Below are 18,077 nucleotides of genomic sequence, written 5' to 3'. Positions count from 1 at the left end.
GAACTGTACCTTATTTAATGCACTTCTCCTTGCATCTTACGAAACAGGTCTCACAATTACTCAAAAGTTTCTTGAAAAGGGCCACACACAAATGGAGTGTGACTCCATACACAGCACCATAGAAAAGAAACTACGAAATCGGGAAATATATTCACCAGCTGGATACATCGAAGTTTGCCGCACAGCTCGTATACACCCAAAGCCATACAATGTACAGTACCTCTACCATGATTTTTTTTAAAAAGTACAGCACTTTAAATTTTGTGTCCTCCATTCGTCCAGGCAAGAAGAAAGGAGACCCTGTGGTAACAGATCTGAAGTGTATCGAGTACTCACAAGATGGTAGTATAAAAGTTAAGCTTGACTTTTCAGATGAGTACTCAGACCTGCCTCGACGGATCAAACAGCCGACAGACATTGTTTTACAGCCACTGCATAAAACAAAACTTCCTCTGGAAGCGAGTAAATTCCAACATCTTCAAGAAATGAAAGGAGTGTTGCCCAGAGAAGTTCACGTGTATTATGACAGACTGCCACATTATATGAAAAATTCAAGCGCGGTTTGCAGTTCAGAGGCTTTGTGCACTTGTGTAAAGAAATTTTTTTGAAGCTGGACACACTCAGTTTGTCACTGGGAATACTAGTGCATTGTTCACAGAAATTGTACATGAGTACAGAATATCTTGTATTTTCCTCTTAAGTCTTCTTCATTAAGTGTGTATTCTAGCTCAATAAGTATTTTGTTTTTGCATCCTTCTAACAATGTGTACTTTCCCTTTAAGTAGTTTAGTTATTCCTTAAGAATGTACATGTCATGGCTTAATAATTATGTGTATCGTACAATAGGTAATTGTAATTATGTTACATGTCATCTTCATGCCTTCATATGACTTGCATTAAAATTAAGTAGTGTTTACTAGTCTACTATTGTTATAAACTAGCCTACCTACTGTTTATATTTTCTTTCCTTAAACGATTTCTCCTTAAAAAGGTATTTTATGACTCATTTTTGAAAAAACCTACTATGCATTTTATTGAATGTGATGTTTATTTTAATTGCCACTTTGTTAACTTTCCTGCCATGTTTCATCCATTTGGCAATAATTGTTTTTTTGTTATTTCTTTATGTTGTACTTTAGTAAATATTTTAAACTTACATGGTTTTTTATTTCATTTTATTCATTTCAACTAATAACTAAATTTTACATTTTTTTATCTGAAGTTAGTCTAATATTATTGTAAGCTAATGTGTTCCTTTTCATTATTTGTACATTTTATAGGAAAATACAAATTATGCAATGGGTATTGTGTGTTAAAAATCATTTTTATTTTCCTCCTAAGTGCACTGAAAACCATGTATATTTTTATAGAAGCCATGTATGAAAACCACTTATCTCAATTTAACAATAAAACCCACTTATATCATTCTCGTGCAGTATGCCGATTAAGATATAAAACCTTGTATGTCATAATTAGCAGGAATGACTTTACAATTACATGAAAACGCCCTCTTCAGGCATCCAAAATATTTTATCAATAACCACATAAAAAAATTGTACAAGCATTGATTGATGGGGACGAAAAAAACAGTTTTTTGTCTCTCCTGTAAAATTTGCATTTTATGAGATACAAGGTTTTCATTCTAAGCCATCGATATGTTTTGTAAGAAATTCATCTAATATGGTAAAGAAATATTTTATTTTATTTTCTCTCTCTCCTGGGGCCCCAAATAAGATAAAACTTAAACATAATAAAATCAGTATCATGTAAGAAATAATTTAAAATACTAGTGATATTAATATGATGGTTAGAGTGTTGTTATTTAAAAAATAATTTACATAAAAAATAAATTATTTATCTGAAATTGTCCTTTTTTTATTTAATCATTGAATCATACTCTTATAGTTTGTGAGTGTGCATGACCAGTCAGCCCTGTTGATACTCTAACTAACCCCTCCGCACATCGAAACACTTCATGAGCCTTGGTCCACGAGCTTTCAGCATCCGCCTGCCTCTGTTCATAACCTCAAAAATTTATGAAGGGAGGTAAGGTGTGGTGCATCACCCGCTAGCCCTGGGGGCGTGCACACGCGCCAGACCACGCCAGTCCGCAAAATAATAGTTACGGACTGGCAGAAACAAATCTGCCTATGTGTTCTCACAAAGAAAGGCATGGTGCGTCCAATTGTACAACAAAATGACACGCGCACCACACACATGTATGCTGGCAGCTCATTTTGTTTAGTTATATTTCTCTTAAACCTAATTATATTTAATTTAAGGCCCTCCCACCCCCAGCATCCTAATATTTTCACACAACCTTAGCCCACGATTGCGTAGATGCTGAGGCTAGGGCTTCACGATGAAGGACTGGATAATTTCACTAACTGACCTTGGTCAACCTGATGCTCTATCCACTCCTGAGCATAGTTCCGATGCACCAGCTCGTGACAGTCCACTTATACACACCCCGTAGCCTACGAATGCGTAGTGCTGAGGCTAGGGCCTCACGATGAAGGACTGGATAATTTCACTAACCGACCTTGGTCAACCTGATGTTATATGCACTCCTGTGTTCAGGCTCGATGCATCAGCTCGCGAAAAAGCACGGTTAAATTAAAGTTACCAAACTAAACAAATTTTTCAAATGTTTATTTCTATGTTAATTTAATGTTGTTTTTTTTTTTTTTTACATTAGCTTAAATTCAACAGCGTACACAAATGTTTCCCCTTCTTAACTTAGTCTACGCTGGCTGTCAGCCTGCTGGAAACGACAAAGTCGCCCCCGAAACAACCAGTGCCACCAAACAAAATGCGGACAAAATGTCCAAGCTCCCGCCCATTTGCATAGTAGTCTTTCTACTCTGTCCAACTCTTCTTCCAGAACCATCCTTCTGTTTCTTGTAACCAACCTGCTTGTAATTAATACATGAAATTTTGCATCCCGCATGCCAGTGCCCAGTGTTTTCCCTGTGTCTATGCAGGTTTTACCTTCGAATAGTCAGTAAGGGGAGTTAGTCATGGCTAAAACGTTGCCATGGCTAGCCAATCCCCTCCTAGCGCATGATGCATGCTTCCTCTCCTGCATGGTTCAAAACCTTCATGCTTAGAGTGTATAGGCTTCGGCCTGAGACGCACTTAGTCTTCCCTACCCAGACCCCTCCCAAATAAACTCAGTAATTAGTTAGGTTAGGAAAAAAAAACACTGTGGCTGATTGGCGATGCTCTCAGCCAATCAAGAGGAGACATTCCAGCAACCCATCTGAGGGCTGCACACGCTCGCTGATACTGCTCACGGACCACGTTCAGACACACAGAAACCGAACTCCTCGATGATAATTCATATATTAAGTTCCCTACTACAATTTCAGCGAGGAAACCGACCATAGTGCGTGCTCCTAACCTACAGAGTCATAGTTAGAATAGCATTTTCTCTCTATCCCCCCCCCACCCTCTTCACAACCTTTGCAGCCCAGAAAGTGTTTCAGTGCTATTCTCACGCAAATACTCCCTTTTAGTGAATAATTACTTCATTTTACAACCTAAATCACCTCCCCCACCTCCACCCCCTTTTTTCGAGGCATACAGACAGCCCGCGCTGCCTCCTAGAGATAGATAGCTCCCGCCCAGAGACACCGACCACAGTGCCTGGCCTCGGTAGCAGCTGCTACACAGGGTATATTTTGGCCTCCTATATTACCCCCAACTAATTTTAAACCTTGATTTAAGAGTTTTTTTGATGCAGGTCGCGGTGTATCTCCGCAGCCCCGTGAATCACAGAGGGGAAAAAAACGACGTTCGGTGCACCTGCCGCCCACAAGCCTAAGGGTTCAACAAAATGCACCTGCGATTTATTCCCACATCGCAGGTGCACCAACCTTGTCTTTTAAATCCTTTCTCCCGCCTTCTCCAGTCTGTCGGGCGCGACCTACGACTAATTTCGGGCTACAGGTTTCCTCCAGTGCGACACTGGTTTACTGGAGCCATCCCACTTGCTATTCCCCACAGCTGCCGGGGCACTAATTTGCAGGGCCCCTGCAGTACTGCTAGTGCATAGACGCACGCGGGCAGTTGCGCCCTCCCACACACAAGTGAGGAAGGGCTCAAGCCTTATTTTACATTACTACGAAACGCGTATAGGCCTCGGCCTGGAACGTATTAAGAACCTACCGTAAAATCACTCCCATTTTGTGTAGGACGACCCACAATTCATTTCGGTTGGTGGGACTGACTTCAGCGTGGAGGGGCTGTTGTCAAAAAAAAAATTACAGTGTCCCACCACTTTATGAGCACATGGAATTGATTCAAAGATTGGTCGACGAGTGAGCATGTAGCTCTGCGGACACTGCCACTTCCGTCCCAGTTTTCACTTCTTGCAAGTTATGTACTACCGCGATTTCTAAGCTTCGTAGGCATAAACTCGAGAGAAAGACACCCGAGGCTCAGAGCCTCGTGCCTAGCCGCGAAACCCTGGCTAACTTAGTCCCAGGGCAGGTCGGTCAGTGGGTGCATCTCTCCCTTCACTTTTGTTAGGAGGCCGTAACTGCCCTTCAGGCACCCCTCCCCTCTCCATAATGGAATCCAGCCAAGAACTCACAATGGAGTTGTACCCAACTAGTGTAAGTGCAACACCTATGGAGACCGTTTCTACCGGGGAAATTCCCAAAAAGCAGAAGCCGGAGAAACAGCTCGGCTACCCTTCTAAACAACACAACAGATACCAGCAAATCGCCACCCAGAGCACAGATCTGCACAACACAGCAGCGACATGCGACACACCGCCCACACAAAGCCTCCCACAGCCTCCCAACTCCTCACCGAGTGCACCGCCGGCAGAACAGGGAGCCCAGCCAGCTCGGCCGTTTCGGTCGGCCCCGATCACTTCATCCACACAGTGGAAAACCCTTACCATGTCCTATATGATGCGCTGACAGGGCAAGGGCTCACATTCACAGCCAAAAACAGAGAACGCGGTACGCTGTATGTATTTTCCTCAGTTCCTGACTACCGGAATGGGCTACATATCATTGAAAACTCAAAAGTTCAACATTTTGTGTCCTGTGCGGCCGCGGAAAAGCCTGTAAAACTGGCCATTAAACACATCCCCGCGGGCACCAGCCCACAACGCATTACTGCAGAGCTGCAGTCCAAGAATGTGCCTATGATAGTTGTACACCAACTGTACAGCCAACATACAAGAGCTTCCCTAAACATGTTCTTGCTAGACTTGCCACAGGGCAGCGAGGGTACAGTAAACGAAATCACCAACATTCTAGGGCTATGAGTGCGATTTGAGCCGTACCAGCACCCAACAGCCCCAATGCAGTGCTCCCGATGCTGCCAATTCGGCCACGTCACAGCGCAGTGCACATGCCTGCCTGTATGCCCCAACTGCTCCAGTAACCACAAAAATCTTAACTGCACCCGCCCACCAAAGTGTGTAAACTGTCACCAGGGCCATAATGCTAAATTCAAAAATTGCCCAGTACACCTCAAGGAAATGGCTAAAAGGAAGCCCCAGGCAACCCACTAAGGCCAATACCAAGCCTCTCAGCATGTCGGCGGCCGATGGAAACCAGCTCCTCCCCCCCACCGAGCAGGCCTGGGTACAGCACCAGCCACAAGAGACAGCCCAAGCCCCCCCCCCCCCGGCACAAGAGAGTGGTGCAACAGGAGTGGACCACAGTCCAACACCGGGGAGGAGCACAGCATCGGCACGGACAACACTGGCAGCAAGCCCAGCCACCTCAGATACAGACCTGGAACAGGAACCAGGCTTTCCCAGACTAGTCATACGAGGAAGACTACTACTACTACGAGCAAAATTACCCCTCCTACAGACAACACAAACAAGGAAAGTTCCCGCGCCCGTCCCAGCGAGAACAGAAAAATGCCTGCAGAAACAAAGAGGCGAAAACACAGGCAAGCACCAACCAAATCCCATGGCAATCCACTCAACCATAAACAAACACCCCAGCCCAAGACTACATGCTGGAATTTACTAAAAGCCTCCAAGAGGACCAAGCTACAACAGAACCAATGCAAACAGTTGCACCCCAGGAGGTCCCAGAGAGCATAATTGTCCCCCAAATGACAGCTGCTCCACCACGTGACCTACAGCCGGCCATCCTGCAACAAGCCACCCACACTCCACCGGTAGATCCCAGCGGCCACCCATGTTTTAACCTCACCCACCAGCACAATCAACACCAGAGGGCGAGAGACAAAACCTACATGATGCATCGCATCTGCTCACACCAACCACAACAGCGACCCAGCCCTTGTAGAAATAAGGAAAGACTTATGCAACCTGTTAACAGCCTGGAGTGACACCTCAGTCAGCTCCCTCCATCGAATCCAACTCGCTGCACAGTTCGTGCAGAGCATCTTTGGTCTCCTCTTCAATGGTTGCAAATAATTGTACAACAATCTGTATGCACACGGTGGCCACCTGGAATGCCAGGGGCCTCAAATCACAAATTGAAGAACTGAAAGACTTCATGACCAGACACAATATACAGATACTAGCAGTTACTGAAACCCACCTAAAGCCTACTGACAAATTCCCGATACCAGGCTACGTAACCTACCGCCTGGACAGGTCGGAAGTGCACGGGGGGGGGGGGGGGTGGCATTAATAATAAAATCCGACATTAGACACCAGCAGATACAACTACCTGACCTCGGCAGGATTGAAGCCATCGCTGCGGAAGTAACCATCAGTAACAGGAAGTGTACAATCATATCTATGTATGCACCCCCAGGAAGGACACTTGACAATGTCAATCTATCAGCACTCACGAGCAGCGCTCCCACTATCCTGACGCTGGGAGACCTAAATGCCAAACACCCGGCCTGGAAATGTGCAGGCACTACCAGCAATGGTCGTGTCCTGTTCAAGCACCAGGAGATGAGACAATACATGGTCTGTGCACCTTACCACCCAAATAGATACCCGGAAAACCACCCATCAACACCCAGAATTCCTAGACTTCTCCATATATAAAAATACAAATTTTATATATGAAATGGAAGTACTTCACGAACTCAATTCAGACCACCTGCCAGTCCTCCTTCAAATAGAGAACTCGCAGACTAATAGTCCAGTCGGCAGAGGTTCAATTTGGGGGGGGGGGGGGGGTACCTTGCATTAAATCGGAACTTAATGAAACTTGGAGGGGTTGTTTATGGGTGCCATGTAGAGCTATACTTAAGTTTTCTACCAAACAATCCTTGTGGAAAATTGGTGGCAGCCGAAAAACCGCAAAATTTTGGCACTCGTTTCAGTTTTTTACTTATTACTTAAAAACAGTGGTTCTTAAAAAATTATACTTTTACCAAAATAAAAGAAAATAAGATTTTACATCGAATAACTTCTTTAATCGTCAAAGTGGGTGCAGCCGTTTAGCCGCAATTTATCGTCAAAGTTCAGAAATCTTGAATAATTTGGCTAAAAAGTGGGTTATGCTCAAGTTACAATACCTGTATCTCAATAATAGCTACTCAAAATGAAGAATGTCAAATAATGAAAGTTTTAGAGAATAAAATTTTATGTTAGAAAAACTCCTACAATTTTGTGGAGTAAGAAATATAAAGTAGGTAGACCTATAATGTTTTGTGGAGGTCGGAATAGAGGGTGGAGTGCCAGAGGGTTCCCTCCAGCCCCTTCCCATTGTATTATTCCTAACGAGACATTTCAGACCTCGGAAGCACTGAATTGTTCCTTTCACCACCATGAGATCCTAGCTTCAAATATCTTTCAGTTGTGTTTCTGGTGCGGTCTCGTTCGTTTCGAAATGAAATTTTTCAAAAGAATAGCCAATACGCGAAGGAGTTTGGCAGGTTATTATTCAATTATTTTTACATTCATAAAGTTAATGGATTGTTGTGCAATTTGAATATAAATTTTGTTTTCCTCCCCTTTAAAATTGGACTAAATGAGATAAAAAAAATTATATCCTCTGTATATGTAACATTATAGGTTTTCGTCTAAAGCTCCGATCTTAACATTACTTATTTTTTGTTTAAAAGGCCTGCTTTGTAGGTTTCCGTAGGCATAAACATAATTGAAATCTTTTTAAAACTGCCTCACAAATGTCTGACAAAAACAAAAGTTTAATATAGTTTTAAATTTTAAATATCAATCTCTTAAGTGTATCGGAATCGAGCATAATTTTTTTTTTTCAATATACTTCCGGACAGCAACAAAAGCCCTGATCATTATTATGCCGTATAATATTTTTAATACCCTTTTATTAGCTTCACTTATAACTATGTAATCAAAACTTGGAAGTCGATAGTAACCTACTTATAATTGTCGTATTTAATTTGAAACTTTGCAAGTATATGTAATCCCGATGACAATACGATAATTTCATGAGTTTATTGGATGTTAGATCAGCCACTTCAGAACAACATGTGGATATGAGGCCTTCGCGTGTCACCAGGGATAGCCAGGATATAGGGAAGTTGTGTGGCTGGTTTTCTGAACACCCTCCATTCCTAGAAACCAAGGAGATTGTGTCTTTAAGCACAGGTGAAATTGTCCATGAAGAAATTAACTGTCACATTACGTGGGAAATTGGAATCAACTGCATGAACAAAATAGTGGGACAACCGTTTGACAATTTAAAGCTGAAACGAAAGGACAAGGTGACAACTCTCGCATCCATTTCCTGTTCCATCAAAATTGCAGACAAGAAATTCACAGTGGATCCACTGACATTGTTTCAGAGAGTCTGCATTACCAAGCAGTCTGACGAAGACCTCAAGGAATTGTTCGCATATGAACTTGCACCGTACCCCATGTCACTCTTTACTGAGGAATGAATGCGTAAGGGTACCAAATCAGCATTGTATGATGCAGCATTCACCCCTCTCCAAGGTGAGACAAACTTTGGTAGCAGAAAATATGCTGTAATTGATGGAGAATTTATACTCCATAAATTTGTATGGAGTAAATCCATAACCCCTACTTTTCAATCAGTGTGCCCGACGTATGTAGACTATGTGCTGAAATACTTTGGACGTAATACCACAATAGTGTTCGATGGGTATCCTGACGACACTACCTATTAAAGTACTAAAGCAGCAGAAAGATCTCGCCGAGCTGTACTTCACACAGCCACCAAATTTATCTTTTCAGGAACTACTGCAGTTAAAATATCCCAAGATAATTTTTTATCAAATGATGAAAACAAAAAGAACCTCATCACAATTCTGATGACAGAACTGACAGCCAATGGGGATGCAGTGAAACAGGCTGCTGAAGATGCAGATGTAATGGTCGTTCGCACAGCAATCACTAAAGCTTCTGAATATGACAGTGTGGTCATAACGGGTGAAGATGTTGATCTTCTCGTGATATTGACAGGTCTATCCTCAATAACAAATATGCCCCAAAACATCTATTTTGAGAAGAGTGGGAGAGGCAAAGCACCGTCATTGTTGTTATTCAGCAGCATCATGCAACATCATAAGCTGTGAGTGGATGCGATATGACGTCAACCCCATTTGGCCAAACCCAAATTTCAACTGGCAAGACTGCCAGCAACTACAGAAGCAGCTACACATCACATTTTTAGAACATATCTCCAGATCCAAACATGGCTGGGGAATTACATTGTCCCATCAGTCGGGGTGGTCATTGACCAGATGCTGGGTGGTCCCCACCAGAACTACGCAGAACAAGCCCCGGACCATATTCTAACCATAATATCTTGCAAATGCAAGAAAGGTTGTAGTACTGCAGCCTGCAGCTGCAAGAAAGCAGGACTACTGTGCTCCCTTTTCAAGAGCTGCACAGGCCTTGCCTGTGAGATGTGTGAACTAGAATCACAAGGTGAGGATGCCAATGTACATTCTGATGAGGAATGGAATGTGGAATCCCTATTTGAAGAAGAAGAAAGAGAAGAGGAGGAAACTCCATTAGGCGCAAAATGTCTAAAAGCATAAACTTACATCAAGTCATGCACTCCCATTGCACAAATCTTTCAAAGATAATATAAACTTTGTAGTTTGTACATAATTATAAATGTATATTTCACTAACTTAAATATTATTTATTGCACATAATAAATGGTTACGTGGTTAAAACATAAATAATGTTCTTTTATGTTTTTCTTTTTCCAACCCACATTATTTCAACTTAAGAAGGGTGTTTTTGGGTTTTTATTTTAGCTCAATGCTGGGGTAAGCGTAATTAAATTGTAGGAGCTTTTCTTACATGGAATTTGATGCTCTAAAACTTTCATTATGTGACATTCTTCATTTTGAGTAGCTATTATCGAGATACAGGTATTTTAACTTGAACATAACCCACTTTTTAGCCAAATTAGTCAAGATTTCTGAACTTTGACGATAAATTGCGGCTAAACAGCTGCGCCGATTTTGATGTTTAAAGAAGTTATTCGACGTAAAATTTTATTTTATTTTATTTTGGTAAGAGTATAATTTTCTTTAAGAACCACTGTTTTTAAGAAATAAGTAAAAAACTGAAACAAGTGCCAAAATTTTGCGGTTTTTTGGCCGCCACCAATTTTCCACAAGGATTTTTTGGTAGAAAACTTGAGTATAGCTCTACATGGCACCCATAAACAACCCCTCCAAGTTTCATTATGTTCCGATTTAATGCAAGGTCCCTATACCGACTGGACTATAACAAGTGCAAGGAAAAACTAGTCCCTCACTACCGAAAAGCAAACTGGGTAAAATTAAACACTTGTCATCTCGCACTCCATCAACTGTGAAGAGGAATTAACCACACCTCAACTCCTACAGGACTACACAACCAAACTCACTAATGCCATCAACTCTGGAGTCCAAGCCGCTGTGCCCATGCAGAAAATAAAACCAGTAGATCCAGTAGAACTGCCCGAGCACATCACACAGCTCAGAAAAACAGAGACCGCCGCTACTGGCAGCATAACAGGCACTTTCAGGCCTCCAAAAGGACAGTAAACAGCCTACAGAATGAGATAACCCATGAAATATCTCTCCACAGAGCCACAACCTGGGATGCTCGCATCAAAGAGCTGGCCACGGCAGACAGTTCACTGTGGAAAACTTCAAAGATCCTCACGAGGAAATCCGCCCCCATTCCCCCACTTGAATGTGCGGATGGCTCCACAGCCTTCACACCACAGGAAAAGTGTGATGCTATTGCTCTCAGCCTCAGCGAAGCATTCAGGCCCAACGAGGCGCGCATCCCACAGGAAGAGGTGGCATGCACAGAGAGGCGTGAAGCTTCCCGCTCACACCAACCCTTTAATTCGCTGTCTCGGTGATTATGACATACGAGAGGGTCACAAATACAGACGGCCGAAGCATATTCTCTGTGAAAAACCGCAGTAACTACGCTAGTAGCTTCACCGAGCTCAGATACTTTGCGTAATGACGCAACCCCAGGCAGCCTGATCATAGCCGTCTTACAGGGAGATCATCATCGCTATGGCAAGTCCCTCTGTACGACTGCCGTGTTGCGTCGTGCAGGGGGGCTCGCTCAAGAGTTTCAGGCCGCGGAATGCCGCCCACTACCTCTAGTTTTGTGTTGTGCTATTGTCTGTTTTGAGGGGAGTGAATAGCAAGTGAGTTTTTGACCCTAAAGTGGTTTAGGGGCGTTGATTTTATGAATGGTAAGGAGGTAAAGAGGTGGAATGATCGTGGGTGATCGTGGAATTTATTTATTTTTTTTTTTTTTAAATACTTTAAACTGTTGATTTCTCGTGTGCAACCGCCAAGGCTCACACTTGACCCGCAGGGGTGGGTTTCCGTCCCCCAAGGAGCAGCCAACCACAGTTCTGGGTTTTGGAATGGTTTCCCCCCCCCCCTCTCTCTGGCTTTGGGGAGGGGAGACTGGTGTGGCTGTCGAGCCTGCCCCTCGGTCCTTTCCCTGCGTGTGACCCCACTTTTTTTTTTTTTTTCAGTTTGGTTTTCGTCGCTGGTTGTGATGCGATGTTAGCACTTTAGGGTGCTCCTGACCCATTTACTCGGGCCTCTAACAGAGCTGCTAAGGGCCTTAGCCAGTGTAGCAGATGTTATTTTACGTCGAAACCAAAACTAAGTGTTTGGTCGTTGGACATTGTGCGAGCAATTTCGCCATGTGTAGTCATATGGGTGTGGGGCACCGCAGGGAGGTGTCACTGGCTGTGGCCGCTGCCCACCTGCTCCCGCAACCCTCAAGCTTGGAGGTGGGAGGGGTGTTATGTAGGGAGGCGAGGTCGTCTGTAGCTGACCACCTCCCCAGGGTCGTAGTCGCCCAGTTCCCTTATGAGGGCGTTTGTGTGAGCTCTGGCGGCCCCGTAGAACTTGGTGTTTGTCCTCTGAATGATGGAATGGATGAGCTCGCAGCGAGTGATGTGGTGAAGTGATGTGATCCTTGTGGAGGGGACAAGACCTGTGATGATTCGGAGGATGCGATTTTGAGCCACTTGTAATTTTGCTATTTGTTTCTTGGCTGCATAGCCCCAGATTTTTACAGCATAAAGTAGGGCTGGGCGGATTATTGTTTTAAATATTTGAAGTCGAACTCTGTGCGGTAATATTTTTCCCTTGAGGAGGGGATACAGAGCTCCTGTTTTTTGCTTACATTGCGACACTTTGTTGTCGATATGTTTTTGCCAGGTGAGTCTGGAGTCAAGGATCAGACCTAGATACTTAGTGTGTGTGGAGTAAGGGATGTCTTCTTCAAACAGTGTGAGAGGTAGTGGGAGCTGCGGCCTGCGTCTAGTGAACAAAATGGCGGCTGATTTTTCGGCATTGACCTTTATACGCCATTTCTCCAGCCAGGCTTCGAAGGACTCTAGATATCTCTGGACTTGGTTTCGTGTCTGTTCTGCATCAGCTCCGGTGGTGAATATTGCCGTGTCGTCGGCGAAAAGCTGCACTCTGATGCCAGGAGCTGCGGGTAGATCAGAAACATACAGGGAGTACAAGATCGTGTTATGAAGTGTGTTTTTCGCTCAATACTACTTAACATCGAGAGCCTCGTGTGCAAGGACACCGGACACAGTGCCTGCATAATAAATGCAACAAATTATTCTATTAACAATTTCTTTTATTTAATTTCAATTTTTGGTTTCATTGTTCGTTAAATTGTACATAATTAATTTACATGCATTTGCTTATTTTTGCAGGATCGGGCCGCAACAAGGGGCCGACCCAGACATGGACTGGACTCAGAGTCAACCCAAGCATGTATTTCCTGCCATGCAGAACTATTCCTGAGGCAACTTAGGTTCATCTTAAATGCAGTCCTCCCTGTGGCCTAGCAAGGGCTGCATCAACATTCCCACTCCTGTGACCCCCTCCAGGCCATCGGGCGCAATTATTTAACTATAAAGCAGCGGGTTTCCTCCAGTGCGACGCTGGTTTACACCCATTACTTACCAAGGGCCGCCTGGGCGCAATTCGGCTGCCTACAGCGGTCCAGATCCCAGCGCAATGACGCACCTAGCTGGCTCGTTACTTCGTTCCTCTTTAGGGAGGAGGTACTGATGACACCAGCAGTTTCTCACGCTCAACAGAAAGCGTATAGGCCTTGGTCTGGCACGTAAAGTTCCTCCTTAACTTCACCCCTTTGGGACCAAAAAGGACTCACAACTCAATTCGGATAGTGAGACTGACTTCAGCGTGGAGGGGCTGTTGTCTAAAAAAAAAAAAAATTCTTGTCCCACCACTTTCTTAACCACGCGCTGGTCGGAGTAGGACATCCTATCTCTTAGCCCAGCCTGGCATTCCTACAAAGGAAGCTCAGGTCAGTGGCCAGTGCGTAAGCTGCTAGGTCGGGTAGGCAGGTGCGAAAGTGCGAGCTGTGATTGCGACGCGCGACTCTGCGGACGAGACAGGAACGGTGGTACCTGCTTTTTTCAAAGCAGGGTGCCAACCTACAAGGATGGAGGTAGGAGAGGAGCAGACGGATTGTGGCGCGGCAGCGAAACGCGCGACGACAGTGAATCGTATGTCACTACCGCAAAGAAACCTTCAGGGACCCATATCCCATCAGATTCAGACTCGGACTGCGAGGATGGATTTACGACTGTAAAAATCCGAAGTAGTAGGCGCAACAGCGCACCGCGCAAGAGCAGTAACAACAACCTTCCAGGCAAAGAAACCCCACAGTAAACCGGGTCCTGTTTATCATTCGCAACTCTAAGATCATCGGCAAAATAGGCCGGTTTTTGCACAAATCGGCATCAAATACCGAATGAGCCTTAACAAGAAACAGGAAGTTCACATAACTTTCGACACCAAGTCATATCAGGACAAGGGTGTGGCCTGGCTTAATGCAAATTGAGCACCACACCACACTTTCCCTCAGCCCTGCGAAAAGGGAGAAAAGGTGATCAGGAACCTGCGCAAATTTACGCCAGTCGATACCCTTAAGGAGGAACTAACTTCACTCGGCTTTGAAGTTACATTCATAAAGCAGTTGAATGCCAAACTCACTGACAGGTTTACAGGCCAGGTTTATTACGAGCCTTCTTCCTCGTTTATTGTCAATGTCGCGCCGAGCGCACGGGATAGTTACTCTGTTAATCACTTGTACTATACAAGCAGCATTAAAGTAGAGAAGTACATTAACCACACGGAAGACATTCCCCTGTGTAAGAGATGTGGTGTGTTCGGACACACAACTGGGAATTGCAAGGAAATCCCGAAATGCATCAGGTGCTCTGGGTCGCATCCCAGGAGCGAGTGTGAGGCCCCAAAGGAAGCGCCGAAAGAATGTATTAATTGTAAAGCCACAGGGCACACCGCGGCGTGGAGACAATGCCCAGACTTTCTGCGAAGGGTAGAGGCAAGGAAACGAGCCGCGGCCGAGCAGGCAGCCCAGAAAACAGCCCATGTAGCTCTGCGAGCAAGATATGTGTGATACTTGTAGTAAGTACAAAGTTGGTAATTTAACCATAGAAGCTTATTAAAATGTTAAAGAAAAAGAAAATGCCCGTGAATTGAAGACCAAAGACAAAAATAGAGCAATGAAGAGAGTGTGTTATGTATTCACTGTCGATTTGCAATCGGTTAAACTGGTCACGTATCTCCGAACCAGTAGCGTGAACTATAAAACAAAATTGTGTGTTTACAATTACAGTGTACAACTTGGCTGATAACACGGCAAGATGCTACTGGTTTACAGAAGTGGATACCGATTTAATTTCATCTACATTTGCTAGTTGCCTAGTAGACATTCTACCTGAATATATTCACGAAAACCCACTACCAATTATTGTTTACTCAGATGGATGCACATAACAGAACAGAAATGCAATTATTGCAAATACGCCAATGGCCATATGCAAATGGAGTGCGACTCTGTGCACAGTTGTATTGAAAGAAAATTAAGAAACGGAAATTTACCTACCCAGCCAGTACGTACAAATTGCTTCTGAAGCAAGATCCAAGCCATTTCTCTACGAACAGAAACAGGTATCTTATGACTTTTTCAAAGATTTCAAGCAAAACATGCCCTACAAATCCATCAAGCCTTCTCGCAGTGAGTGAGTGGTGATGTGGAGGTGCATCGGCAGCGAAGGCCATTAGCACCCACAAGGTGTGTTAAAAGCGTAAAAACATTAAAGGATTTAAAAAGTGAGTTGGACGGAATAACTGAACAACTATGTTATGGACAGACAAGAAAAGGACGGGAGATAATAATAATAATAAATACATCCCACACAGTGGGGAAAGTCACAATACATTTAAAAACAGACAAAAGCAAAGACACAGTAAAAAAGAGGTATCCACTGGGGGGAAAACACTTTCATTCCGATAAAAACACAGTCGTCACAATGCGTTAAAAAGGCCCACAGTACGTAAAAAAAGGGAGTACAATGCTAGCAGGGGAACTCCCTTCACCGAGCAATTGTCGAAGCGTAGCAGGGAAGTTAAAAATACAGCGAGCCTGATGATATCGGGGACACTCCAAAAGGTTGTGGCGTACAGTCAGGGGAGTGGAGCAGGCATCACACTCAGGCGGAGGCTCCCCACGCAGCAGAGGCCGGTGAGTGAGGCTGGTGTGGTCTATTCGGAGGCGGGTCATGGTCGTGTCTTCTCTGCGGGTGAGTCCATCAACCAAGGAAAGGTGTAGCACATCGCAGATGGAACGTAGCTTGTTGGTCAGCGGTAGGGACTGCCATTCCCTCTGCCATGCAGTCCAAGCGAGGGCTCGGGAAGCATGCAAAATATCACACACAGGGACACGTAGGATACAAGGCGAGAGTTCGTAGGTCTCCTTTGCCGCTCGATCGGCATCTTCATTGCCAGGTATGCCCACGTGCCCTGGCATCCACAGGAACTCCACTAGAGTACCCCTGTGTTCTAATTCGCGCAGTTTCCACCGAATCAGGGGAAGGATAGGGTGGGAGGTCGAGCCAGACCGGAGGGCAGATAGTGCACTCATAGAGTCGGAGCACACCAGACACCGATGGTGGGTGCCTTTACCGGTAAAACACAGGGCTTTCGGGATGGCATAAAGCTCTGAGGTGAAAACACTACAGGTAGGGTGTAGCCCAAAAAGGTACCTCTCCCGATCGCAAATAAAGGAGCACCCTATAGTTCCCCCCGAGCGGGACCTGTCTGTATACACGCAGCAAAAGCCACGAAAAGAATTACACAGTAAATCAGTAAAAAGCAATCGATAAACAAATAACGGTGTCGTCCAACGCGCCAGGTCGAGATGCACTCGAGGCTCCTGTTGCAACCAGGTTTGTTCATGTTGCATGTCACGCGGGAGCCCTGCAAGTGCCCAAATGGATTAAAATCTCACGCAGACCGACCTGGTAGCCCGAGGTTTCAAAGCATACAGCTGTGCAGAAGGCGGGCGTAAAAACGATGTGTATAGTGGGTGAGACAGGTCGGAACTTACGCGTACTCCATACGACAGGAGCAATAGGTCTTTCCGATACTGCAGTGGAGGTTCACCAGCTGCCGCACACATACTAACGACCGGGCTGGTAGGAAATGCACAGGTGGCGATGCGGATGCCAGCATGATAGACACTCGACAACTGCTTCAAGGTAGACGGCCATGCCGAGGAGTACGCCACACAGCCGTAATCCAGTTTACTCCGTATTAATGCGCGGTAAAGCCGAAGGAGAGTAACCCTATCTGCACCCCAGTCCCTACTACTCACTAGTTTGAGGAGGTTGAGATCCTTCAGACAACGAGCTTTCATGTCTTTGATGTCAGGCAACCAGGTCAATCGCTGGTCAAAAATTAGACCCAGAAATTTCACCGTAGTAGGGACCGGTAGCACTGAGCCATAGAATCGAATATCTGGGGCAGGGCATATGCAGCGCTTCCGAGAGAAATGTAGTACTTGGGTCTTTGATGGAGAAAACCTGTAACCGTGGGAATCTGCCCAGGCCTCCAGCCGCCGAAATGCAAGCTGAACCTGTCGCTCAGCCATAGCTGCCAACCTCAAATCACACCCATCAGTAATGACAATTATATGAAAAAAAGTACACATAAATAATGCACGATAAATTTTTCCTGGGGAATTATGACACACACAAGATAAAACAAGGAAAATAATATGCAAAAAAAATTAAAAATATAGGCCTATAGGTATGTATGAATGCAATGCAAATTAATGAATCGAAAAAAAAAAACTATTTGAATACAATCATCTGAATATGTAATAAATGTCAATAATTTTACTGGAAATTTTGAACCTTCAATTCAAAGTATTGAAAATTAAACTTGTGAACAACTAACTGTCTTTGTATTTGCTTCTTTTATCCTGGTTGGATTAGAACTGCCTTGTAAACAAACAACAGACGACAAACAAAAGAACTTGTAAACAATAACTCTGCGATCGTTACTTTAGTTTCTTCAGATGTAGCGAAAAAAACGACGATATAGATTTATGGCTCGTCATGGCTATAAAATATTCCGCATGTTTCTTTAATTCAATATGCTGTTTACAGTCATCCCTTCCACCATGTGCAATCGAAAAGTCACACGTGCAAACATTACAAAATGCGTGGTGTTCCAAAACATTTGAAGACGACAAGCATGGCCATTCTTTTGAATAGTTTAGGTCGAAAGTTCTGAAGAATTGCGTTCTTTTTTTACCC

This window comes from Bacillus rossius, chromosome 10 (genome assembly GCF_032445375.1).
Source record: "Bacillus rossius redtenbacheri isolate Brsri chromosome 10, Brsri_v3, whole genome shotgun sequence".
Classification (NCBI taxonomy): domain Eukaryota; kingdom Metazoa; phylum Arthropoda; class Insecta; order Phasmatodea; family Bacillidae; genus Bacillus; species Bacillus rossius.
Note: the sequence above shows the minus strand (reverse complement) of the source record.